The 27288-nt window shown below is 49.7% G+C and overlaps 2 long non-coding RNA genes across 5 annotated transcripts in view; one reads left to right on the forward strand and one right to left on the reverse strand.

Moving 5' to 3' along the window:
* The window catches only part of LOC143934631 (uncharacterized), a 49974-nt gene extending 23539 nt beyond the window's left edge, over nucleotides 1-26435 (forward strand). Inside the window, exons 2-6 of one of the 4 annotated variants that reach the window (XR_013263314.1) lie at nucleotides 6344-6452; nucleotides 13416-13435; nucleotides 14267-14406; nucleotides 22437-22458; nucleotides 24257-26435. This is a non-coding gene — a long non-coding RNA (uncharacterized LOC143934631). Of the gene's footprint in view, nucleotides 1-6343; nucleotides 6455-13415; nucleotides 13436-14266; nucleotides 14407-22436; nucleotides 22459-24256 lie in introns of all 4 variants that reach the window. The other 3 variants (XR_013263312.1, XR_013263315.1, XR_013263313.1) reach the window with 3 other exon arrangements.
* Nucleotides 15160-27288, reverse strand: part of LOC143934632 (uncharacterized) — a 55989-nt gene continuing 43860 nt past the window's right edge. Inside the window, exon 3 of the long non-coding RNA XR_013263317.1 lies at nucleotides 15160-15505. This is a non-coding gene — a long non-coding RNA (uncharacterized LOC143934632). The remainder of the gene's footprint in view (nucleotides 15506-27288) is intronic.

Below are 27288 nucleotides of genomic sequence, written 5' to 3' on the forward strand. Positions count from 1 at the left end.
ATGCTGGACTCTGATTGGCTGAGAGATTTCCTATACTGTCTGTGATCTCATGCTGGACTCTGATTGGCTGAGAGATTTCCTATACTGTCTGTGATCTCATGCTGGACTCTGGCTGAGAGATTTCCTATACTGTCTGTGATCTGGGGCTGGACTCTGATTGGCTGAGAGATTTCCTATACTGTCTGTGATCTCATGCTGGACTCTGATTGGCTGAGAGATTTCCTATACTGTCTGTGATCTCATGCTGGACTCTGATTGGCTGAGAGATTTCCTATACTGTCTGTGATCTGGGGCTGGACTCTGATTGGCTGAGATTTCCTATGCTGTCTGTGATCTCATGCTGGACTCTGGCTGAGAGATTTCCTATACTGTCTGTGATCTCATACTGGACTCTGATTGGCTGAGAGATTTCCTATACTGTCTGTGATCTGGGGCTGGACTCTGATTGGCTGAGAGATTTCCTATACTGTCTGTGATCTCATGCTGGACTCTGGCTGAGAGATTTCCTATACTGTCTGTGATCTCATGCTAGTCTCTGATTGGCTGAGAGATTTCCTATACTGTCTGTGATCTCATGCTAGTCTCTGATTGGCTGAGAGATTTCCTATACTGTCTGTGATCTCATGCTAGTCTCTGATTGGCTGAGAGATTTCCTATACTGTCTGTGATCTCATGCTGGACTCTGATTGGCTGAGAGATTTCCTATACTGTCTGTGATCTGGGGCTGGACTCTGATTGGTTGAGAGATTTCCTATACTGTCTGTGATCTGGGTCTGGACTCTGATTGGCTGAGAGATTTCCTATACTGTCTGTGATCTCATGCTGGACTCTGATTGGCTGAGAGATTTCCTATAATGTCTTTGATCTCGGGCTGGACTCTGGCTGAGAGATTTCCTATACTGTCTGTGATCTCATGCTGGACTCTGATTGGCTGAGAGATTTCTTATACTGTCTGTGATCTCGGGCTGGACTCTGATTGGCTGAGAGATTTCCTATACTGTCTGTGATCTCATGCTGGACTCTGGCTGAGAGATTTCCTATACTGTCTGTGATCTCATGCTGGACTCTGATTGGCTGAGAGATTTCCTATACTGTCTGTGATCTCATGCTGGACTCTGATTGGCTGAGAGATTTCCTATACTGTCTGTGATCTCATGCTGGACTCTGATTGGCTGAGAGATTTCCTATACTGTCTGTGATCTGGGGCTGGACTCTGATTGGCTGAGAGATTTCCTATGCTGTCTGTGATCTCATGCTGGACTCTGATTGGCTGAGAGATTTCCTATACTGTCTGTGATCTGGGGCTGGACTCTGATTGGCTGAGAGATTTCCTATGCTGTCTGTGATCTCATGCTGGACTCTGATTGGCTGAAAGATTTCCTATACTGTCTGTGATCTGGGGCTGGACTCTGATTGGCTGAGAGATTTCCTATAATGTCTTTGATCTCGGGCTGGACTCTGGCTGAGAGATTTCCTATACTGTCTGTGATCTCATGCTGGACTCTGATTGGCTGAGAGATTTCCTATACTGTCTGTGATCTCATGCTGGACTCTGATTGGCTGAGAGATTTCCTATACTGTCTGTGATCTCGGGCTGGACTCTGATTGGCTGAGAGATTTCTTATACTGTCTGTGATCTCGGGCTGGACTCTGATTGGCTGAGAGATTTCCTATACTGTCTGTGATCTCATGCTAGTCTCTGATTGGCTGAGAGATTTCCTATACTGTCTGTGATCTCATGCTGGACTCTGATTGGCTGAGAGATTTCCTATACTGTCTGTGATCTGGGGCTGGACTCTGATTGGCTGAGAGATTTCCTATACTGTCTGTGATCTCATGCTGGACTCTGGCTGAGAGATTTCCTATACTGGCTGTGATCTCATGCTGGACTCTGATTGGCTGAGAGATTTCCTATACTGTCTGTGATCTCATGCTGGACTCTGATTGGCTGAGAGATTTCCTATACTGTCTGTGATCTCATGCTGGACTCTGATTGGCTGAGAGATTTCCTATACTGTCTGTGATCTCGAGCTGGACTCTGATTGGCTGAGAGATTTCCTATACTGTCTGTGATCTCATGCTGGACTCTGATTGGCTGAGAGATTTCTTATACTGTCTGTGATCTCGGGCTGGACTCTGATTGGCTGAGAGATTTCCTATACTGTCTGTGATCTCATGCTGGACTCTGATTGGCTGAGAGATTTCCTATACTGTCTGTGATCTCATGCTGGACTCTGATTGGCTGAGAGATTTCCTATACTGTCTGTGATCTCATGCTGGACTCTGATTGGCTGAGAGATTTCCTATACTGTCTGTGATCTCATGCTGGACTCTGATTGGCTGAGAGATTTCCTATACTGTCTGTGATCTCATGCTGAACTCTGGCTGAGAGATTTCCTATACTGTCTGTGATCTGGGGCTGGACTCTGATTGGCTGAGAGATTTCCTATACTGTCTGTGATCTCATGCTGGACTCTGATTGGCTGAGAGATTTCCTATACTGTCTGTGATCTCATGCTGGACTCTGATTGGCTGAGAGATTTCCTATACTGTCTGTGATCTGGGGCTGGACTCTGATTGGCTGAGATTTCCTATGCTGTCTGTGATCTCATGCTGGACTCTGGCTGAGAGATTTCCTATACTGTCTGTGATCTCATACTGGACTCTGATTGGCTGAGAGATTTCCTATACTGTCTGTGATCTGGGGCTGGACTCTGATTGGCTGAGAGATTTCCTATACTGTCTGTGATCTCATGCTGGACTCTGGCTGAGAGATTTCCTATACTGTCTGTGATCTCATGCTAGTCTCTGATTGGCTGAGAGATTTCCTATACTGTCTGTGATCTCATGCTAGTCTCTGATTGGCTGAGAGATTTCCTATACTGTCTGTGATCTCATGCTAGTCTCTGATTGGCTGAGAGATTTCCTATACTGTCTGTGATCTCATGCTGGACTCTGATTGGCTGAGAGATTTCCTATACTGTCTGTGATCTGGGGCTGGACTCTGATTGGTTGAGAGATTTCCTATACTGTCTGTGATCTGGGTCTGGACTCTGATTGGCTGAGAGATTTCCTATACTGTCTGTGATCTCATGCTGGACTCTGATTGGCTGAGAGATTTCCTATAATGTCTTTGATCTCGGGCTGGACTCTGGCTGAGAGATTTCCTATACTGTCTGTGATCTCATGCTGGACTCTGATTGGCTGAGAGATTTCTTATACTGTCTGTGATCTCGGGCTGGACTCTGATTGGCTAAGAGATTTCCTATACTGTCTGTGATCTCATGCTGGACTCTGATTGGCTGAGAGATTTCCTATACTGTCTGTGATCTCATGCTGGACTCTGATTGGCTGAGAGATTTCCTATACTGTCTGTGATCTCATGCTGGACTCTGATTGGCTGAGAGATTTCCTATACTGTCTGTGATCTCATGCTGGACTCTGATTGGCTGAGAGATTTCCTATACTGTCTGTGATCTCATGCTGGACTCTGATTGGCTGAGAGATTTCCTATACTGTCTGTGATCTCATGCTCGACTCTGATTGGCTGAGAGATTTCCTATACTGTCTGTGATCTCATGCTGGACTCTGATTGGCTGAGAGATTTCCTATACTGTCTGTGATCTCATGCTGGACTCTGATTGGCTGAGAGATTTCCTATACTGTCTGTGATCTGGGGCTGGACTCTGATTGGCTGAGAGATTTCCTATACTGTCTGTGATCTCATGCTGGACTCTGGCTGAGAGATTTCCTATACTGTCTGTGATCTCATGCTAGTCTCTGATTGGCTGAGAGATTTCCTATACTGTCTGTGATCTCATGCTGGACTCTGATTGGCTGAGAGATTTCCTATACTGTCTGTGATCTGGGGCTGGACTCTGATTGGCTGAGAGATTTCCTATACTGTCTGTGATCTCATGCTGGACTCTGGCTGAGAGATTTCCTATACTGTCTGTGATCTCATGCTAGTCTCTGATTGGCTGAGAGATTTCCTATACTGTCTGTGATCTCATGCTAGTCTCTGATTGGCTGAGAGATTTCCTATACTGTCTGTGATCTCATGCTAGTCTCTGATTGGCTGAGAGATTTCCTATACTGTCTGTGATCTCATGCTGGACTCTGATTGGCTGAGAGATTTCCTATACTGTCTGTGATCTGGGGCTGGACTCTGATTGGTTGAGAGATTTCCTATACTGTCTGTGATCTGGGTCTGGACTCTGATTGGCTGAGAGATTTCCTATACTGTCTGTGATCTCATGCTGGACTCTGATTGGCTGAGAGATTTCCTATAATGTCTTTGATCTCGGGCTGGACTCTGGCTGAGAGATTTCCTATACTGTCTGTGATCTCATGCTGGACTCTGATTGGCTGAGAGATTTCTTATACTGTCTGTGATCTCGGGCTGGACTCTGATTGGCTAAGAGATTTCCTATACTGTCTGTGATCTCATGCTGGACTCTGATTGGCTGAGAGATTTCCTATACTGTCTGTGATCTCATGCTGGACTCTGATTGGCTGAGAGATTTCCTATACTGTCTGTGATCTCATGCTGGACTCTGATTGGCTGAGAGATTTCCTATACTGTCTGTGATCTCATGCTGGACTCTGATTGGCTGAGAGATTTCCTATACTGTCTGTGATCTCATGCTGGACTCTGATTGGCTGAGAGATTTCCTATACTGTCTGTGATCTCATGCTCGACTCTGATTGGCTGAGAGATTTCCTATACTGTCTGTGATCTCATGCTGGACTCTGATTGGCTGAGAGATTTCCTATACTGTCTGTGATCTCATGCTGGACTCTGATTGGCTGAGAGATTTCCTATACTGTCTGTGATCTGGGGCTGGACTCTGATTGGCTGAGAGATTTCCTATACTGTCTGTGATCTCATGCTGGACTCTGGCTGAGAGATTTCCTATACTGTCTGTGATCTCATGCTAGTCTCTGATTGGCTGAGAGATTTCCTATACTGTCTGTGATCTCATGCTGGACTCTGATTGGCTGAGAGATTTCCTATACTGTCTGTGATCTGGGGCTGGACTCTGATTGGCTGAGAGATTTCCTATACTGTCTGTGATCTCATGCTGGACTCTGGCTGAGAGATTTCCTATACTGTCTGTGATCTGGGGCTGGACTCTGATTGGTTGAGAGATTTCCTATACTGTCTGTGATCTCATGCTGGACTCTGATTGGCTGAGAGATATCCTATGCTGTCTGTGATCTCATGCTAGACTCTGATTGGCTGAGAGATTTCCTATACTGTCTGTGATCTCATGCTGGACTCTGATTGGCTGAGAGATTTCCTATACTGTCTGTGATCTCATGCTGGACTCTGATTGGCTGAGAGATTTCCTATACTGTCTGTGATCTCATGCTGGACTCTGATTGGCTGAGAGATTTCCTATACTGTCTGTGATCTCATGCTGGACTCTGATTGGCTGAGAGATTTCCTATACTGTCTGTGATCTCATGCTGGACTCTGATTGGCTGAGAGATTTCCTATACTGTCTGTGATCTCATGCTGGACTCTGATTGGCTGAGAGATTTCCTATACTGTCTGTGATCTCATGCTGGACTCTGATTGGCTGAGAGATTTCCTATACTAGACCTCCTCTGTAACTCTAAACATGTAACCTGTAAAAAAATGTAAACATCGCTTCGTACACAACAAAAAAATCGTCCAACTTTAGTGTTCTTTTTTTTATGAATGAAGTTTCTTTCCAAAAAAAAGTTTGAAAAATTGCTGCGCAAATATCGTGTAACATAAAAAGTTGCAAAGACCACCATTTTATTCCACAGGGTCTCGGCTAAAACCATATATAATGGTTGGGGGTTCTGAGTCATTTTCTAGCATAAATAAAACAGATGATTTTTCCATGTAGGAGAGAAGACTCAGAATGGGCCTGGGTGACAAGGGGTTAATTATCAGAAGTAATATACAAATAATTATTATCAGCACTGTGATGTCATCCTCTCCGTCTGCTGCAGAGTGTCCCAGCTGTATTTATACTGCCGCTCTGTGTGCAGCTTCTGACAGGCTGTACAAGGAGCCCCGTATCTCCGGAACCATAGAGGATAGCAGTCCCATATTATAACCAGTGCTGGAGGGGGGCTTTAGCTACCTACCCCCCCAAATGTGGGGTCTCTGTGACTCCTGATCACCGACCTACAATCCTCGAAGTACATCTGTTTTTGGGGGGGGGGCAAATGGGCCTATCTTGAGAAAGGGGCCTGGAGCTGCAGCTCCAATAGCCCCCATGTTAATCCGGCCCTGTCTGTGACATGTGCTCTTTAATATCATGGTGGCCTCTGTGTAATGGATAAGCATTCTCTCTTTCCATAGATAATCCTTCATGGATCCTCCCCGTCCTCATCGCTGTATTGTTCAGTCATCACTATTTCGGTAATATACATCATACACCGCAAGAAGTCCAACATCATGGTGAAGCTCGGTGAGTGCAACCATTGCTTACTAGAGAGGTCTATTGCTGGTACAGTCATAGATCTGGATCTGAATACTGCCCCCCGGTGGAGAGATGAGGCATTGCTTACCAGAGAGGTCTATTGCCGGTACAGTCATAGATCTGGATCTGAATACTGTCCCCCGGTGGAGAGATGAGGCATTGCTTACTAGAGAGGTCTATTGCCGGTACAGTCATAGATCTGGATCTGAATACTGCCCCCCGGTGGAGAGATGAAGCATTGCTTACTAGAGAGGTCTATTGCCGGTACAGTCATAGATCTGGATCTGAATACTGCCCCCCGGTGGAGAGATGAGGCATTGCCTACTACAGAGGTCTATTGCCGGTACAGTCATAGATCTGGATCTGAATACTGCCCTCCGGTGGAGAGATGAAGCATTGCTTACTAGAGAGGTCTATTGCCGGTACAGTCATAGATCAGGGTCTGAATACTGCCCTCCGGTGGAGAGATGAGGCATTGCTTACTAGAGAGTTCTATTGCCGATGTCCTATCATATAAGATCCTCCATCCGATAGTGTCCACTGCGTACTGCGCATGCGCAGTACACAGCAACACAGATTCCGAAAATTGGCGAGTATGAACGGCGCCTGCGCACTGAGTCCAGGTTCTATCCCCACCATCCAAGTGGACATAGAGTAGGAATATAAAAGAGCCGAGCGCAGCGAGGCGGAGCCCGAAGTGTGGAGAGCGAAGCGAGGGGCCCTCTAATATTCACAACCCTATGTCCGCTTGGATGGTGGGGCCACCACCTCCACTCACGGCGCAGGCGCCGTTCAGCTTCGGAGATTTTCCCAACCTTCGTCTGCTCCGTACTGCACGTGCGCAGTACAGGCGGACACTATATGCCAGAACACCGGTACAGTCATAGATCTGGATCTGAATACTGCCCCCCGGTGGAGAGATGAGGCATTGCTTACTAGAGAGGTCTATTGCCGGTACAGTCATAGATCTGGATCTGAATACTGCCCTCCGGTGGAGAGATGAGGCATTGCTTACTAGAGAGGTCTATTGCCGGTACAGTCATAGATCTGGATCTGAATACTGCCCTCCGGTGGAGAGATGAGGCATTACTTACTAGAGAGTTCTATTGCCGGTACAGTCATAGATCTGGATCTGAATACTGCCATCCGGTGGAGAGATGAGGCATTGCTTACTAGAGAGGTCTATTGCCGGTACAGTCATAGATCAGGATCTGAATACTGCCCTCCGGTGGAGAGATGAGGCATTGCTTACTAGAGAGGTCTATTGCCGGTACAGTCATAGATCAGGGTCTGAATACTGCCCTCCGGTGGAGAGATGAGGCATTGCTTACTAGAGAGGTCTATTGCCGGTACAGTCATAGATCTGGATCTGAATACGGCCCTCCGGTGGAGAGATGAGGCATTGCTTACTAGAGAGGTCTATTGCCGGTACAGTCATAGATCAGGGTCTGAATACTGCCCTCCGGTGGAGAGATGAGGCATTATTTACTAGAGAGGTCTATTGCCGGTACAGTCATAGATCTGGATCTGAATACTGCCCTCCGGTGGAGAGATGAGGCATTGCTTACTAGAGAGGTCTATTGCCGGTACAGTCATAGATCAGGGTCTGAATACTGCCCTCCGGTGGAGAGATGAGGCATTGCTTACTAGAGAGGTCTATTGCCGGTACAGTCATAGATCAGGGTCTGAATACTGCCCTCCGGTGGAGAGATGAGGCATTGCTTACTAGAGAGGTCTATTGCCGGTACAGTCATAGATCAGGATCTGAATACTGCTCCCCGGTGGAGAGATGAGGCATTGCTTACTAGAGAGGTCTATTGCCGGTACAGTCATAGATCAGGGTCTGAATACTGCCCTCCGGTGGAGAGATGAGGCATTACTTACTAGAGAGGTCTATTGCCGGTACAGTCATAGATCTGGATCTGAATACTGCCCCCCGGTGGAGAGATGAGGCATTACTTACTAGAGAGGTCTATTGCCGGTACAGTCATAGATCTGGATCTGAATACTGCCCTCCGGTGGAGAGATGAGGCATTACTTACTAGAGAGGTCTATTGCCGGTACAGTCATAGATCTGGATCTGAATACTGCCCTCCGGTGGAGAGATGAGGCATTACTTACTAGAGAGGTCTATTGCCGGTACAGTCATAGATCAGGATCTGAATACTGCCCTCCGGTGGAGAGATGAGGCATTGCTTACTAGAGAGTTCTATTGCCGGTACAGTCATAGATCTGGATCTGAATACTGCCCTCCGGTGGAGAGATGAGGCATTGCTTACTAGAGAGGTCTATTGCCGGTACAGTTATAGATCAGGATCTGAATACTGCTCCCCGGTGGAGAGATGAGGCATTACTTACTAGAGAGGTCTATTGCCGGTACAGTCATAGATCAGGGTCTGAATACTGCCCTCCGGTGGAGAGATGAGGCATTACTTACTAGAGAGGTCTATTGCCGGTACAGTCATAGATCTGGATCTGAATACTGCCCTCCGGTGGAGAGATGAGGCATTGCTTACTAGAGAGGTCTATTGCCGGTACAGTTATAGATCAGGATCTGAATACTGCCCCCCGGTGGAGAGATGAGGCATTACTTACTAGAGAGTTCTATTGCCGGTACAGTCATAGATCAGGGTCTGAATACTGCCCTCCGGTGGAGAGATGAGGCATTACTTACTAGAGAGGTCTATTGCCGGTACAGTCATAGATCTGGATCTGAATACTGCCCTTCGGTGGAGAGATGAGGCATTACTTACTAGAGAGGTCTATTGCCGGTACAGTCATAGATCTGGATCTGAATACTGCCCTCCGGTGGAGAGATGAGGCATTACATACTAGAGAGGTCTATTGCCGGTACAGTCATAGATCAGGATCTGAATACTGCCCTCCGGTGGAGAGATGAGGCATTACTTACTAGAGAGGTCTATTGCCGGCATTTCCTTTATTTAGACAAGTAAATATTTAAAAACGAAATATCCAAACCCCAGAACAAAAATGAAATATATTTCAGCTTACCAGTCCTTAGATGTAATGGCGGCCTTCGTTTTCTTTTTCAAGCTAAAAATATTTTCAGCAAGTACGGGAAAATACCCGTTGAGCTAGCTATATGCATTTCCCTTGTATAAACTACAAATCCCTCCTCCCCCGTGTAATGGAGATGGGGGGAGACCTGTTTTTAGTCCATATCAGGAGAGCAGAGCAAGATGACAATCATCCCTCCCCCCATACATTGTGATTTTATGAATTAGTCTGTATTTATGATCCCCGATGTAAAGGCAGCGGAACCTTCCCGCCATCTATACCGGCCTTTCCCAACCTTCTCCCACAGGAACCCCTAAAATAATTTCCAGGTCTCAGGGAACCCTGCTAAAACCAATTCTTTGGCACTGATTAAATAGACAGCAAGGGGGTGGTAAAAATGGGCAGATGAGCTGTGGTCCAAATCCCCCCCAACTGCCCACCTAGAACGTAACATGCAGCCGGACAGGTGTGTTCACTTCCTGCGGGGAACCTCTTTAACTTCTGAAGCTTCAACTTCCCTCATCATGTAAATCAGGCGCTGCAGAGAGCTAGAAAGATACCTGGTGTCATTGTGCTGACCTTGTCCAATCATGAAGGGCAATGTCATCCACAGGACCCTCTGGAGCCGGGGACTCCCAACTGCAGCCCTTTGCCTGCTGCCCCCCCCCCCCCCCCCCACTGTCAGCAACAGAGGAGCATATTTCCTACCACCAACAATGGGGCACTATTCCTCCCACTGACACCAATGATGGGGCACTATTCCTCCCACTGACGCCAATGATGGGGCACTATTCCTCCCACTGACACCAATGATGGGGCACTATTCCTCCCACTGATACCAATGATGGGGCACTATTCCTCCCACTGATACCAATGATGGGACACTATTCCTCCCACTGACACCAATGATGGGACACTATTCCTCCCACTGACACCAATGATGGGGCACTATTCCTCCCACTGACACCAATGATGGGACACTATTCCTCCCACTGACACCAATGATGGGGCACTATTCCCCCCACTGACACCAATGATGGGGCACTATTCCCCCCACTGATACCAATGATGGGGCACTATTCCTCCCACTGATACCAATGATGGGGCACTATTCCACCCACTGATACCAATGATGGGGCACTATTCCCCCCCACTGACACCAATGATGGGGCACTATTCCTCCCACTGACACCAATGATGGGGCACTATTCCCCCCACTGATACCAATGATGGGGCACTATTCCTCCCACTGATACCAATGATGGGACACTATTCCTCCCACTGATACCAATGATGGGGCACTATTCCCCCCCACTGACACCAATGATGGGGCACTATTCCTCCCACTGACACCAATGATGGGGCACTATTCCTCCCACTGACACCAATGATGGGGCACTATTCCCCCCACTGACACCAATGATGGGGCACTATTCCTCCCACTGATACCAATGATGGGGCACTATTCCTCCCACTGATACCAATGATGGGGCACTATTCCTCCCACTGACACCAATGATGGGCACTATTCTCCCTACTGATACCAATGATGGGGCACTATTCCTCCACTGATACCAATGATGGGGCACTATTCCTCCCACTGACACCAATGATGGGGCACTATTCCTCCCACTGACACCAATGATGGGACACTATTCCTCCCACTGATACCAATGATGGGGCACTATTCCCCCCCACTGACACCAATGATGGGGCACTATTCCTCCCACTGACACCAATGATGGGGCACTATTCCTCCCACTGACACCAATGATGGGGCACTATTCCCCCCACTGACACCAATGATGGGGCACTATTCCTCCCACTGATACCAATGATGGGGCACTATTCCTCCCACTGATACCAATGATGGGGCACTATTCCTCCCACTGATACCAATGATGGGGCACTATTCCTCCCACTGACACCAATGATGGGCACTATTCTCCCTACTGATACCAATGATGGGGCACTATTCCTCCACTGATACCAATGATGGGGCACTATTCCTCCCACTGACACCAATGATGGGGCACTATTCCACCCACTGACACCAATGATGGGGCACTATTCCTCCCATTGACACCAATGATGGGGCACTATTCCTCCCACTGATACCAATGATGGGGCACTATTCCTCCCACTGATACCAATGATGGGGCACTATTCCTCTCACTGACACCAATGATGGGGCACTATTCCCCCCACTGATACCAATGATGGGGCACTATTCCTCCCACTGATACCAATGATGGGGCACTATTCCTCTCACTGACACCAATGATGGGGCACTATTCCTCCCACTGACACCAATGATGGGGCACTATTCCTCCCACTGATACCAATGATGGGGCACTATTCCTCCCACTGATACCGATGATGGGGCACTATTCCTCCCACTGATACCAATGATGGGGCACTATTCCTCCCACTGACACCAATGATGGGGCACTATTCCTCCCACTGATACCGATGATGGGGCACTATTCCTCCCACTGATACCGATGATGGGGCACTATTCCTCCCACTGACACCAATGATGGGGCACTATTCCTCCCACTGATACCAATGATGGGGCACTATTCCCCCCACTGACACCAATGATGGGGCACTATTCCCCCCACTGATACCAATGATGGGACACTATTCCTCCCACTGACACCAATGATGGGGCACTATTCCTTTCACTGACACCAATGATGGGGCACTATTCCTCTCACTGACACCAATGATGGGGCACTATTCCTCCCACTGATACCAATGATGGGGCACTATTCCCCCCACTGATACCAATGATGGGGCACTATTCCTCCCACTGACACCAATGATGGGACACTATTCCTCCCACTGATACCAATGATGGGGCACTATTCCTCTCACTGACACCAATGATGGGGCACTATTCCCCCCACTGATGCCAATGATGGGACACTATTACCCCCACTGACACCAATGATGGGGCACTATTCCCCCCACTGATACCAATGATGGGACACTATTCCTCCCACTGACACCAATGATGGGACACTATTCCTCCCACTGATACCAATGATGGGGCACTATTCCTCTCACTGACACCAATGATGGGGCACTATTCCACCCACTGACACCAATGATGGGGCACTATTCCCCCCACTGATACCAATGATGGGGCACTATTCCTCCCACTGATACCAATGATGGGGCACTATTCCTCCCACTGATACCAATGATGGGGCACTATTCCTCTCACTGACACCAATGATGGGGCACTATTCCTCCCACTGACACCAATGATGGGCCACTATTCCTCCCACTGATACCAATGATGGGGCACTATTCCTCCCACTGATACCAATGATGGGGCACTATTCCTCCCACTGACACCAATGATGGGGCACTATTCCTCCCACTGACACCAATGATGGGGCACTATTCCTCCCACTGATACCGATGATGGGGCACTATTCCTCCCACTGATACCGATGATGGGGCACTATTCCTCCCACTGACACCAATGATGGGGCACTATTCCCCCCACTGACACCAATGATGGGGCACTATTCCCCCCACTGACACCAATGATGGGGCACTATTCCCCCCACTGATACCAATGATGGGACACTATTCCTCCCACTGACACTAATGATGGGGCACTATTCCTCCCACTGATACCAATGATGGGGCACTATTTCTCCCACTGATACAAGGATACATTTTTAGCCCACAATTCAGACCCCTAAAGGTTAAAGAACAGTAAAGTGACCCTTTGCTTAGAATATTTGGGGCTCTGGAGGAACTTTGGCTGACAATCACATCCAAACAAGTGAAGTCATTTTAGAATGTGAAAGTCAGGAAAGAAGCGATAGGAAGGCCGATCGATAGTCGGGGGAGGGGAGGATCGCTGTGTACATTGTGTGTCCGGCTCTGAAAATCTTCTTTTTTTTTTTCCAGGTTGTGTGGCCAAAATCAAGGTGAGAATCGCCCTCCGGAGCCCCAATATACCTGAGTGCCCCTATCGCCTCCCACCAATGCAGGGAAACCCATATACACTATATACATACACTATATACATACACTATATACATACACTATATACATTATATACATACACTATATACACTATATACATACACTATATACATTATATACATACACTATATACACTATATACATACACTATATACATTATATACATACACTATACATTATATACATACACTATATGCATACACTATATACATTATATACATACACTATATACATACACTATACATTATATACATACACTATATACATTATATACATACACTATATACATACACTATATACACTATATACATACACTATATACATTATATACATACACTATATACATTATATACACATCTATATACATACACAGTATATACATACACTATATACACTATATACATACACATTATATACATACACTATATACATTATATACATACACTATATACATTATATACATACACTATATACATTATATACATACACTATATACACATCTATATACAGACACTATATACATTATATACATACACTATATACACATCTATATACAGACACTATATACAGACACTATATACAGACACTATATACATTATATACATACACTATATACATACACTATATACATACACTATATACATACACTATATACAGACACTATATACATTATATACATACACTATATACATTATACACATCTATATACATACACTATATTGGCATTAAAAAGGATCAACTCCAGAGATAAATGATAATTCTCCCCTCTACAGACTCTGGTCCGGCCGCACCTGGAGTATACTGTCCAGTTTTGGGCACCAGTCCTCAGGAAGGATGTACTGGAAATGGAGCGACTACAAAGAAGGGCAACAAAGCTGATAAAGGGTCTGGAGGATATTAGATATGAGGAAAGGTTGTGAGCTCTGAACTTATTCTCTCTGGAGAAGAGACGCCTGAGAGGGGATATGATTTCATTATATAAATACCGGACTGGTGACCCCCACAATATATAAATACCAGACTGGTGACCCCCCAATATATAAATACCGGACTGGTGACCCCCCAATATATAAATACCGGACTGGTGACCCCACAATATATAAATACCGGACTGGTGACCCCACAATATATAAATACCGGACTGGTGACCCCACAATATATAAATACCGGACTGGTGACCCCACAATATATAAATACCGGACTGGTGACCCCACAATATATAAATACCGGACTGGTGACCCCACAATATATAAATACCGGACTGGTGACCCCACAATATACAAATACCGGACTGGTGACCCCACAATATATAAATACCGGACTGGTGACCCCACAATATATAAATACCGGACTGGTGACCCCACAATATACAAATACCGGACTGGTGACCCCACAATATATAAATACCGGACTGGTGACCCCACAATATATAAATACCGGACTGGTGACCTCACAATATATAAATACCGGACTGGTGACCCCACAATATATAAATACCGGACTGGTGACCCCACAATATATAAATACCGGACTGGTGACCCCACAATATATAAATACCGGACTGGTGACCCCACAATATATAAATACCGGACTGGTGACCCCACAATATATAAATACCGGACTGGTGACCCCACAATATACAAATACCAGACTGGTGACCCCACAATATATATACCGGACTGGTGACCCCACAATATATAAATACCGGACTGGTGACCCCACAATATATAAATACCGGACTGGTGACCCCACAATATACAAATACTGGACTGGTGACCCCACAATATTATAAATACCGGACTGGTGACCCCACAATAGGGAGAAAACTTTTCCGTGGAAGGAAGTGTAACAAGACTCGTGGCCACTCATTAAAATTAGAAGAAAAGAGGTTTAACCTTAAAGTACGTAGAGGGTTCTTTATTGTAAGAGCGGCAAGGATGTGGAATGTCCTTCCACAGGCGGTGGTCTCAGCGGGGGACATCGATAGTTTCAAGAAATGATAAGATAAGCACCTGAAGGGAACACAACATACATGATATACAATGTAATACTGACATGTAATCACACAACATACATGATATACAATGTAATACTGACATATAATCACATACATAGGTTGGACTTGTCTTTTTTTTCAACCTCACCTACAATGTAACAGTAGACCCCTCCCCCAGCAACAACACATCCTTATCAAATGCAAGAGACCCCCCAGCAACAAAAGAATCCTACTGGCAACAGTGGATCCCCCAGTCAGCACCATCAGCTCCACCTTCACCTCCACCATCACCTCCACCATCACCTCCACCATCACCTCCAGCTCCACCTTCACCTCCACCATCACCTCCAGCTCCACCTTCACCTCCACCATCACCTCCACCATCACCTCCACCATCACCTCCAGCTCCACCTTCACCTCCACCATCACCTCCAGCTCCACCTTCACCTCCACCATCACCTCCACCATCACCTCCACCATCACCTCCAGCTCCACCTTCACCTCCACCATCACCTCCAGCTCCACCTTCACCTCCACCATCACCTCCACCATCACCTCCACCATCACCTCCACCATCACCTCCAGCTCCACCTTCACCTCCACCATCACCTCCACCATCACCTCCACCATCACCTCCAGCTCCACCTTCACCTCCACCATCACCTCCAGCTCCACCTTCACCTCCACCATCACCTCCACCATCACCTCCACCATCACCTCCACCATCACCTCCAGCTCCACCTTCACCTCCACCATCACCTCCACCTTCACCTCCACCATCACCTCCACCATCACCTCCACCTCCACCTTCACCTCCACCATCACCTCCAGCTCCACCATCACCTCCACCATCACCTCCACCATCACCATCACCTCCACCATCACCATCACCTCCACCATCACCTCCAGCTCCACCATCACCTCCACCATCACCTCCAGCTCCACCATCCCCTCCACCATCACCTCCACCATCACCTCCACCATCCCCTCCACCATCACCTCCAGCTCCACCTTCACCTCCACCATCACCTCCAGCTCCACCTTCACCTCCACCATCACCTCCAGCTCCACCATCACCTCCACCATCACCTCCAGCTCCACCTTCACCTCCACCATCACCTCCAGCTCCACCTTCACCTCCACCATCACCTCCACCTCCACCTTCACCTCCACCATCACCTCCACCATCACCTCCACCATCACCTCCACCATCACCATCACCTCCACCATCACCATCACCTCCACCATCACCTCCAGCTCCACCATCACCTCCACCATCACCTCCAGCTCCACCATCCCCTCCACCATCACCTCCACCATCACCTCCACCATCACCTCCACCATCCCCTCCACCATCACCTCCAGCTCCACCTTCACCTCCACCATCACCTCCAGCTCCACCTTCACCTCCACCATCACCTCCAGCTCCACCATCACCTCCACCATCACCTCCAGCTCCACCTTCACCTCCACCATCACCTCCACCTCCACCTTCACCTCCACCATCACCTCCACCTCCACCTTCACCTCCACCATCACCTCCACCATCACCTCCACCTCCACCATCACCATCACCTCCACCATCACCATCACCTCCACCATCACCTCCAGCTCCACCATCACCTCCACCATCACCTCCACCATCACCTCCAGCTCCACCATCACCTCCACCATCACCTCCAGCTCCACCATCACCTCCACCATCACCTCTACCATCACCTCCACCATCCCCTCCACCATCACCTCCAGCTCCACCTTCACCTCCACCATCACCTCCAGCTCCACCATCACCTCCACCATCACCTCCAGCTCCACCTTCACCTCCACCATCACCTCCAGCTCCACCTTCACCTCCACCTTCACCTCCACCATCATCTCCACCTTCACCTCCACCATCACCTCCACCTCCACCTTCACCTCCACCATCACCTCCAGCTCCACCATCACCTCCACCATCACCTCCACCATCACCATCACCTCCAGCTCCACCATCACCTCCACCATCACCTCCAGCTCCACCATCCCCTCCACCATCCCCTCCACCATCCCCTCCACCATCCCCTCCACCATCCCCTCCACCATCACCTCTACCATCACCTCCACCATCCCCTCTACCATCACCTCCACCATCACCTCCAGCTCCACCTTCACCTCCACCATCACCTCCAGCTCCACTTTCACCATCACCTCCACCATCACCATCACCTCCACCATCACCTCCACCTCCACCATCACCTCCACCATCACCTCCAGCTCCACCTTCACCTCCACCATCACCTCCAGCTCCACCATCACCTCCAGCTCCACCTTCACCTCCACCATCACCTCCACCATTCCCTCCACCATCCCCTCCACCTTCACCTCCACCATCACCTCCACCATCACCTCCAGCATCACCTCCAGCTCCACCATCACCTCCACCTTCACCTCCACCATCACCTCCACCATCCCCTGCACCTCCACCTTCACCTCCACCATCACCTCCACCATCCCCTGCACCTCCACCTTCACCTCCACCATCCCCTCCACCTTCACCTCCACCATCACCTCCACCATCCCCTGCACCTCCACCTTCACCTCCACCATCACCTCCAGCTCCACCATCACCTCCACCATCACCTCCAGCTCCACCATCCCCTCTACCATCCCCTCTACCATCACCTCCACCATCACCTCCAGCTCCACCATCACCTCCAGCTCCACCTCCACCATCACCTCCACCATCACCTCCAGCATCACCTCCAGCTCCACCATCACCTCCACCATCACCTCCAGCTCCACCTCCACCATCACCTCCACCTCCACCATTCCCTCCAGCATCCCCTCCACCATCCCCTCCACCATCACCTCCACCATCACCTCCACCATCACCTCCACCATCACCTCCACCTCCACCATCCCCTCCAGCATCACCTCCAGCTCCACCATCACCTCCACCATCCCCTCCACCTTCACCTCCACCATCCCCTCCACCTTCACCTCCACCATCACCTCCAGCTCCACCTCCACCTCCACCATCACCTCCACCATCACCTCCACCATCCCCTCCACCTTCACCTCCACCATCACCTCCACCATCACCTCCACCATCACCTCCACCATCACCTCCACCATCCCCTGCACCTCCACCTTCACCTCCACCATCCCCTGCACCTCCACCTTCACCTCCACCATCCCCTCCACCTTCACCTCCACCATCACCTCCACCATCCCCTGCACCTCCACCTTCACCTCCACCATCACCTCCAGCTCCACCATCACCTCCACCATCACCTCCAGCTCCACCATCACCTCCACCATCCCCTCCACCATCACCTCCACCATCCCCTCTACCATCCCCTCTACCATCACCTCCACCATCACCTCCAGCTCCACCATCACCTCCAGCTCCACCTCCACCATCACCTCCACCATCACCTCCAGCTCCACCATCACCTCCACCATCACCTCCAGCTCCACCTCCACCATCACCTCCACCATCACCTCCACCTCCACCATTCCCTCCAGCATCCCCTCCACCATCCCCTCCACCTTCACCTCCACCATCACCTCCACCATCACCTCCACCATCACCTCCACCATCACCTCCACCATCACCTCCAGCTCCACCTTCACCTCCACCATCACCTCCACCATCACCTCCACCTCCACCATCCCCTCCAGCATCACCTCCAGCTCCACCATCACCTCCACCATCCCCTCCACCTCCACCTTCACCTCCACCATCCCCTCCACCTTCACCTCCACCATCACCTCCAGCTCCACCTCCACCATCACCTCCAGCTCCACCATCACCTCCACCTCCACCATCACCTCCACCATCACCTCCACCATCCCCTCCACCTTCACCTCCACCATCACCTCCACCATCACCTCCACCATCACCTTCACCTTCACCTCCACCATCACCTCCAGCTCCACCTTCACCATCACCTCCACCTCCGCCATCACCATCACCTCCACCATCACCTCCACCATCACCATCACCTCCACCATCACCTCCACCATCACCTCCACCATCACCATCACCTCCACCATCACCTCCAGCTCCACCTCCAGCTCCACCTCCACCATCACCTCCAGCTCCACCTCCACCATCACCTCCACCTCCACCATTCCCTCCAGCATCCCCTCCACCTTCACCTCCACCATCACCATCACCTTCACCTCCACCATCACCTCCACCTCCACCATTCCCTCCACCATCCCCTCCACCATCACCTCCACCTCCACCATCCCCTCCAGCATCACCTCCAGCTCCACCATCACCTCCACCATCCCCTCCACCTTCACCTCCACCATCACCTTCACCTCCACCATCACCTCCACCATCACCTCCACCATCCCCTGCACCTCCACCTTCACCTCCACCATCACCTTCACCTCCACCATCACCTCCACCATCACCTCCACCTTCACCTCCACCTTCACCTCCATTATCACCTCCATTATCCTCTCCACCATCACCTCCACCTCCACCATCACCTCCACCTTCACCATCACCTCCACCATCACCTCCACCTCCACCATTCCCTCCAGCATCCCCTTCACCTCCACCATCACCTCCAGCTCCACCTTCACCTCCACCATCACCTCCACCTCCACCATTCCCTCCACCATCACCTCCACCTCCACCATCCCCTCCACCTCCACCATCCCCTGCACCTCCACCATCCCCTCCACCTCCACCATCACCTTCACCTCCACCATCCCCTCCACCTTCACCTCCACCATCACCTCCAGCTCCACCTCCACCTTCACCTCCACCATCACCTCCATTATCCTCTCCACCATCACCTCCACCTCCACCATCCCCTCCACCATCACCTCCAGCTCCACCATCACCTCCAGCTCCACCATCACCTCCACCATCACCTCCACCTCCACCATCACCTCCACCATCACCTCCAGCTCCACCTCCACCTTCACCATCACCTCCACCATCACCTTCACCTCCACCATCACCTCCACCTCCACCATCACCTCCACCTCCACCATCACCATCACCTCCACCATCACCTCCACCATCACCTCATGTAAGACCTCATCTGGAATATGCCGTTCAGTTTTGGGCTCCAGTTCTCAGAAAGGATATCGGGGAACTGGAGAAAGTGCAGAGAAGAGCAACCAAACTGATAAGAGGGATGGAGGAGCTCAGCTATGAGGAGAGATTAGAGGAACTGAATTTATTCTCTTGATAAGAGGAGATTAAGGGGGATATGATCACCATGTATAATATATAAGGGGTCCGTATAGGGAACTTGGTGTCGAGTTATTCACTTTACAGTCATCACAGAGGACAAGGAGGACTCTTTACGTATAGAGGAGAAGAGATTTCATCTCCAAATACGGAAAGGTTTCTTCACAGTAAGAGCTGTGAAAATATGGAATAGACTCCCTGCAGAGGTGGATCTGGCCGGCTCAGTGGATTGCTATAAGAAAGGTCGGGATTATTTCCTAAGTGTACAGAATATAATGGGGTGACATTTATAGGTAAAGTTGATCCGGGGAAAATCTGATGGCCTCTCGGGGGATCAGGAAGGAATTTTTTCCCGTTCTGTAGTATATTGGATCATGGCTCTGCTGGGGTTTTTTGCCTTCCTCTGGATCACCTGTGGGTATAGAATTGGGTATATGGGCTGGTATGATATTTATTATATATATATATAATTTTTTTTTTTTGGTTGAACTGGATGGACTTGTGTCTTTTTTCACTACTTCCTGTCTTTTATGAGCTGTTTTCCTGGAGGCCTTTAACCCCCTGTGTGCTGAATCCCTGTGGTCAGGGAGGGAGGCTCTTTCCCACCCGAATATCACTTCAGAGCCCCCCAAATTCCGGGTCCCAACGAACTTTCTCTTAATATAGAGAGGACCGCGAGTCAGTCCTCTCCTGATGACTACACCCGGAATTCCTCACCCATTCTGGGTGACCCCCTGAAGTCTACCGTGACTCCCTGAAAGGGACCACAATCCGAATACTGGTGCTACATCACCCATCCAGGACCCAACCTTGGCGTCCTGTACAATATATATATATCTTCTCCAGTCATTTCCCTAGCACAGTCCTCTCTCTTCTTCATAATTCTCTCCTCTTCTGGGAATGTCCAATTACTGTCTGTGCTGGCCCAGCTCCTTCCTATCTCCCTTCACCTCCTTATATAATCTTGCCGGGGGGGACTGAAGAGGAATCCTATGGGGTGTTACCTGAAGGACAGTTGTGACATCAAAGATGGCGGCACGCAGACACAATGTCGGGGCAGCTGAATAACATGACATACAATAAATGCTCATATCGTGTGATGGGAGTTCGGTGAAAGGAATTGTCCGCTGATTGGCTCTTTAAAGCGGCAGTCCGCCGTTTTTTTTTTTTTTAAAAGCCAGCAGCTACAAATACTGCAGCTTCTGACTTAATAATGACACTTACCCGCCCAGCGCGCCCGCGATGTCGTAACCCGAAGCCGATCTCTCGATCGTCTCTCGGGTGCTGCCGCCGCCATCTTGGGTATGGAAATCAAGAAGTGAAGCCTTTCGGCTTCATTTCCCGGTTCCCTACTGCGCATGCGTGAGTTGCGCTGCGCAATAAGGATGGTCCCCGCTGTCTCTGGGATCCGTGTGTTCCCCAGCAGGCAGCGGGGGACCTTCGGAAAGGGGCGTAGATTCTGCGGAAAGGGGCGTGGCTTCTGCAGAATCTACGCTGGAAGTGGGTGCAGATACCTGTACTGTACAGGTACCTGCACCCCCCTCCCCCCTGAAAGGTGCCAATTGTGGCGCCGGAGGGGGGGAGGGTTCCAATGAGCGGAAGGTCCACTTTAAGGTGGAGATTTCAGTGATAACCAATAACTGTTATTTCCGTACATTTTCAGTGCAATGTCTAAAAATAGAATTCTTAGAAACTCGGAATAACAAACAATTTGCTAAAATCTTTTCCCTTTTCTCTTTCTCTCCAGAAACCTCTTCCTGAGAGTTCAGGTAAGAAAATCCGAACATCTTCCATGAACCAAGGACTGAATCCACAGATAGACATTGGATCTCCAGCCTGCCTTTCCATAGCCCTACCCCCGAGTGTTCCCACTCAGCAGGAGGTGTATCTGCAGAGAGGCCGCTGCTTCCACACACAGAGCAAAGGTCCTTCTCTGCTTTGGACACCTGAAAGGCTTTGGACATCTTTTTTGTCTTGATGTCTCCAGAATGTATTTAGTTGACTGAAAGCGAAAGTTCAGTTGGACTTTAGTCATTTCCTTCCATTCATGACACCCAGGGGGTCCCGACACCATGGCCAAAGGTCAGCGGTCCTGAATAGGCACCGTGAGTAGCCTGCTCCCTCCTTCCCCCGCACACTCCTATTGGCCCAGCAATATTTTGGGATGCTTTCTTAGCCAGTAAGAATGTGCCGGAGGTCAGAGGGGTCAGTGGTAAGAGAAGTGGTGGAGATTGGCACATTCTGAATGGGCGGCATTTGGCCATAGCAGATGGGAACGAAAGCTTCTGCCCTCCATACCTGCTAGAACCCCTTCCCACCCACTCCGGTGTCCCTTCCCACCCACTCCGGTGTCCCTTCCCACCCACTCCGGTGTCCTTTCTCACCCACTCCGGTGTCCCTTCCCACCCACTCCGGTGTCCCTTCCCACCCACTCCGGTGTCCCTTCCCACCCACTCCGGTGTCCCTTCCCACCCACTCCAGTGTCCTTTCTCACCCACTCCGGTGTCCCTTCCCACCCGCTCCGGAGTCCCTTCTCACCCACTCCGGAGTCCCTTCTCACCCACTCCGGAGTCCCTTCCCACCCCCTGGGCTTCTGAAAGGATTGGTGATCATCTAAGCACTGTGATTGGCTGTCACGATGGTCACATGATCAGTCCGTTTGGCTACTGATAAATTAGTGGGGACTGGGAGCCGTGTTTGTGCTGGTGAGCGCACTCTCAGCACAGAAACGTTTCACGCCCAGTGACGCGCGTGCGTGGTGTGTGGGCATTAATGCCCGCCCCTTTTGCTGACACACATTTGTGTTATTTGGGGGGGGGGGGGGCTACAGGTTAAAGGGCACCTATGAGAATGGGCATATCAGCTCTTGTGCACACGGTTGGAGATTCCGACAACCAAATCCGACGGATTAATTCCGGACGAGGTCCGGAAGTGATGTTGCATACACACGGTCGGACTAAGTTGTCGGAAAATCCGATTGTACAGAACGTGATGACGTAATTTCGTTAGGACGGGACTACGTTCAGGCTAGTAGCCAATAGCTTTGGTCTAGGAATTTGATCTGAGCATGCGTGGCACTTTGTCCGATCGGAGTAGGCTACACATGATCGGAGTATGTCCGATTGGAGCATTTTGTCGGAAAATTTTACCGTCAAGTTGGAAAAGTTGGTCTGTCGGATATTCCGATGGAAGACCACACACAGTCGGATTATCCGACGACACGGTCCGATAGGACACATTCCGACGGATTCTCCGACCGTGTGTACAAGGGCTTTAGAAGTACGAAGAAAACAAGACAGCAGCTGCCTTATTTCCTCAGTGTTATCCTTCACAAGGTCCTTGTACAAGGGATAGGACAAGAACTATTGAGTGGCAGGACAGCTCCTTAGCTTAATACTCCTGCATGACAATAGTTTTCTCTCTGGAGGCCAGTAACATGGAGGACATACAAGCCCGGGCCCCATTATGTTTCCATAAGAGTGTGTTGCAGTAGAGGAAGTCCGTCTACCGCCATCTTTTATTAACCCAACTTGTCCCGTTGACTTATCTTCCTTCTTCTCCGTTTAGCTCAGCTGTTCCCAACCCCCTACTCAGCACATGTAACCTGCCCCCGGCGGGCCTAGAGACAGTTCATGGGACAGCGGTTGGTGAACGGACCTCTGGATCCAGCATGGATGTGACACGTTCTTCAGAGTGATGAACATTTGTGGTAATGAAGTACGAGCCGTGAGATACCAAGGCTGGACCTCAATCTCAAGATGCTTTATGGAAGCTTGTGAAACCCTCCAGCTTAGTTCTCAGTATGGTAAAGAGACGGTAAAACCACAGACTATGGTGAGAATAGGCTAAAGAGATCTCATTATATAGTCTAATATTAACCACTTGAGACCCGCGCTATAGACGAATGACGGCTACAGCGCGGATCTCCTTTTCCTGGACTACGTCTATTGACGTCGTCCCGTGCACGAGCGGCCTGCGTGCCCCCTGAGGGGCGCTCTGTGATCGGCGAGTCTATGAGACTCGCCTGATCACCGATCCGAGCAAGGGGTCGATCCGGACCCCTTACCATGTGATCAGCTGACAGCCAATGACAGCTGATCATGTGATACAATGGAGCCGGTAATCTGCCGATCACCGGCGCCCATGATCGGGACATCAGTCTCGATCACGGCCAGCCCTGCCAGTGCCCACCTGCCCCCTGCCAGTGCCACATGAATAAAACAATGTGTCCCCCCCTGTCAGTGCCACCCAGCAGTGCCCACAGTGCCACCCAGCAGTGCCCACAATCTGCCTCAACAAAGGTGCTGCACCCCAGTGCCACATATCTGTGCCCATCAGTGTCATCTACCAGTGCCCAGCAGTGCCGCCCATCAGTGCCCAGCAGTGCCACCTATCAGAGCCACCTATCAGTGCCCATCAGTCCCATCTATCAGTGGTACCTATCAGTGCCCCTTAGTGCCACCCATCCGTGCCATCTTATCTGTGCCCATCAGTGCCGCCTTATCTGTGCCCATCGGTGCCACCTTATCTGTGCCTATTAGTGCCGCCTTAACTATGCCTATCAGTGTCCACCAGTGCAGCCTATCAGTGCCCACCAGTGCAGCCTATCAGTGCCCGCCAGTGCAGCCTATCAGTGCCCGCCAGTGCAGCCTATCAGTGCCCGCCAGTGCAGCCTATCAGTGCCCGCCAGTGCAGCCTATCAGTGCCGTCTCATCAGCGCACTTCAATGAAGGAGAAAAATGACCTGTTTGCAAAATTTTATAACAAACTATTAAACATGATTTTTTTTTTTTTGCATCTTTTTTTGTTTGTTTAGCAAAAAATAAAACTCCGAGCTGTAACTAAATACCACCAAAAGAAAGCTCTATTTGTGGAAAAAAATGATAAAAATTTCATTTGGGTACAGTGTTGTATGCCCGCGTACTTGTCATTCAAAGTGCATCAGCGCTGAAAGCTGAAAATTGGTGTGGGCAGGAGGGGGGTTTAAGTGGCCAGTAAGCAAGTGGTTAAAGATGGCTCCCCGTGCATTGTACGGATATTCTTGGATTTGGTTCCTTTAGTCCCTTCTCACTATAACCTGTCTGGTTGGGTCCCGAGTGCTACGCCATGGAAGCCATGATGTCCATTCACCGCACTGCCGATGGCCAAAAACCTGCAAACAGCTGCTTGTAGTTTGGACTCATTTGGTTTCGGTGATGTGAGGAGACGCACCAGACACCCGCGGGACACCATGAAAGGAGTTTATGGCTTTCTCACTGACCAGAACGAGGAGCTTATTCTTTTGAAACTGCGTTTTCTTGTGAATGGGCAAAATCAAATCACGTGGGTTGGAATAGATGGACTTTTTTTTTAACCTCACCTACTATGTAGATGTTTCCAGGCTGTATTCCCCGCACTTCTAATGTGTAAATGCAGAAAATACTGCCTTATGGCCACTAGAGGGAGATGATTATCATAAATATAAAGTGACCTCCTCTGCGCCATCTAGTGGCCGCAATGCAATATGTTCCGTAGTCACGCACTCAAATTGCAGAGAATATTGCTCAGCACATGCGAATGTTTGGTAAATACACCCCTTTGCAACATTTACAACTAGTAGTCCAGCTACATCCAAAACTCCACTCTTATGTATTAGAACTGATAAATTGGGACTCACCTTGAAAGCATAAGAGGTGTCTCTAATGATCATTGTGTAATGTGATTGGTGACAGAAGCTGCAACCGCTATAAAAATGTGTCGTTCTCAAGCTCCTTTGATTGTATTATTATTAGTCATGTGATACGGGATTTATATAGCGCCAACAGTTTGCACGGCACTTAATAATATCTGGAGTACGCCATCTAGGTCTTGTCACCAGTCCTCAGGAAGGATGTGCTGGAACTGGAGAGAGGCCAGAGAAGAGCAGCAAGGGGACTAAAAAGGGGACTGGAGGATCTCAGCTATGGGGGAGGGGAGGACCTCAGCTATGGGGGATGGAAGACCGCAGTTATGGGGGATGGAAGACCGCAGTTATGGGGGAGGGGAGGATCTCAGCTATGGGGGAGGGAAGACCTCAGCTATGGGGGAGGGGAGGATCTCAGCTATGGGGATGGAAGACCGCAGTTATGGGGGAGGGGAGGATCTCAGCTACGGGGGAGGGGAGGACCTCAGTTATGGGGGAGGGGAGGATCTCAGTTATGGGGGGGGGAGGATCTCAGTTATGGGGGGGGGGAGGACCTCAGTTATGGGGGAGGGGAGGACCTCAGCTATGGGGGAGGGGAAGACCTCAGCTATGGGGGATGGAAGACCGCAGTTATGGGGGATGGAAGACCTTAGCTATGGGGGAGGGGAGGATCTCAGTTATGGGGGAGGGGAGGATCTCAGCTATGGGGGAGGGGAGGACCTCAGCTATGGGGGATGGAAGACCTCAGCTATGGGGGATGGAAGCCCTCAGCTATGGGGGATGGAAGCCCTCAGCTATGGGGGAGGGGAGGACCTCAGTTATGGGGCAGGGGAGGACCTCAGCTATGGGGGACGGGAGGACCTCAGCTATGGGGGACGGGAGGACCTCAGCTATGGGGGAGGGGGGGACCTCAGTTATGGGGGATGGAAGGACCTCA

Source organism: Lithobates pipiens, unplaced genomic scaffold (genome assembly GCF_037356315.1).
Source record: "Lithobates pipiens isolate NorthernLeopardFrog02 unplaced genomic scaffold, aLitPip1_a1.2 Scaffold_27, whole genome shotgun sequence".
Taxonomy (NCBI): Eukaryota; Metazoa; Chordata; class Amphibia; order Anura; family Ranidae; genus Lithobates; species Lithobates pipiens.